Source organism: Peromyscus californicus, unplaced genomic scaffold, assembly GCF_007827085.1.
Source record: "Peromyscus californicus insignis strain IS unplaced genomic scaffold, ASM782708v3 Scaffold_12__1_contigs__length_115047231, whole genome shotgun sequence".
In the NCBI taxonomy this organism is placed as follows: Eukaryota; Metazoa; Chordata; class Mammalia; order Rodentia; family Cricetidae; genus Peromyscus; species Peromyscus californicus.
Genome location: NW_026294413.1, coordinates 88,632,403 through 88,634,360, shown reverse-complemented (window position 1 = coordinate 88,634,360; position 1,958 = coordinate 88,632,403).

Here is a 1,958-nt window from a genome sequence, read left to right as displayed (position 1 = left end):
GTGACAGCACGTGAGTTTGACTTGACTCCTTATGTTTGACCTTCAGCCATGTGTATAGTTAGTCTCTGTTTCCTCACATATTGAGAGAGAGGTGAAACCCCTTCAAGGAAGTTGAGTGTGTAGGATGTAGAATAAGCAAACTGTAAGTATTTGGGTGACAGTCTGCCTATCCCTTCCATTCCCTCCTTCCTTCCCTCTCTCCCTCCCCCTCCCATCACCACTGCATCCCTCTCTCTCTTTGTTTCTTTTGCTCTTCCTGCCCCTCCCTCTAACACCCATTGCACTATTGCATGTGGATGGAATTGCCCTTCTTCTCAAGAGCAGGCTTTGCCTTGTCTCTCACTCTCTGCGGCATATCACCGCTGGTGGATGAAGTGGAGGGATGTTGGGATGAGGTTGCCTCTGTTCATCGCTTGCATCTCTGCATGTCTCCACCTTGACTTTAATCCCTCAGAATGTCACGTGGGTTCTGGCATCCAGTGTGGCCTTTATCCACGGAGCACCTTTCTCCTGACTTCTTTCTCACATTCCACTGTCACTTACATTGCCGCTGCTATTGTAAAGATTTACTATAACAGATATAACGTGATAAAACCTCTTTACTGAATACTTGTGGTCATCCAGACACCTTCCCAAATGCCCCTCTGCCTCTCCTCATTCCCACTCTAGTCAGTCCCCCTTTTCCCTACATGGTTTTGTTTCTATTTTCATGGCATATATGCATACATGCTTTCACAAAGTCACATAAAACCTAGGAACCCTAAAATGAGGGAAAACATGAGATATTTGTCTTTCTGAGATTGCCTTAATTTACTTAATATGATTATCTCCAGTTGCATCCAATTCCTGAAAATGTCATAGCTTTGTTCTTTAGGGGTGAAAAAACTGCACTGTGAATATATGCCACATTTTCTTTGTGTACTTCTCTGTTTTCCAATGTATAGGTTGGTTCCGTAACTTAGCTATTGTGAGTAATGCTGCAATAAACATTGATGTGCAAGTACCTTGGGGACATTTGGGTAATTCTCAGGAGTGCTACAGTAGAGTCACATAAAAGATCTATTTTCAGTTTTTTGGGGGGTGTCTCCATGTTGGTTTCCATAGTGTCTGGACTAGATTACATTTCCACGCAGCCAAGTACAAGGGTTCATCTACAAATGTACCAAATATTGCTGTTCTGACTGGGGAAGGATGGAATTCCAATATATTTTTAATTTGCATTTCTCAGGTAACTAGCATCTATCGCCATGACAAAACACCAAGATCAAAAGCAACATGGAGAGAAAAGGGTTTATCTGGCTTACATAGCCAGCTCACACTCCATTGAGGACAGTCAGCCAGGACAGAAACCCAGGGGCAAGAACTGAAGCAGAGGCCATGGTGGAATGCTGATTACTGCCTTTCTCTCCCTGGCCTGCCCCATTTGCTTTCTCATAGACTCCAGGACCACCTGACCAGGGGTGACACCACCTCCAGTGGCCTGGGCCCTCCCATATCAATCATTCATCCAGAAAATGCCCTACAGACTTGCCTATAGGCCAACCTTATGAAGGAGTTTTCTGAGTTAAGAGTCCCTCCTCAAAATATGTCGAGGTTTGTATCAAATTGACCAAGACCACCAGCACGGCTAGTGAGGCTGAACATATTTCATGTGCAGGCTGAGAGATGAGGATCTAATATCATTCTTCTAAATGTCCATATCCAATTTTCTCAGCAGCATTTGTTGAAGGGAACATTTTGTTTGCTTTCTTCAATATGCATTTTGGGGGTCTTGTCAAAAATCACATGGCAATAGCTGGGTAGATTGGGATATATACGGGTCCTTTATTTTATTTGCTGGAGCTATATGTCCATTTTGGTGCAAAACCATGTTCTTTTTGTTACTATGGCTCTGTAGTATAACAAAATCTGATATGATACTTTCAGGATTATTTTTTTCTGATCATGCTTGTTTTAAC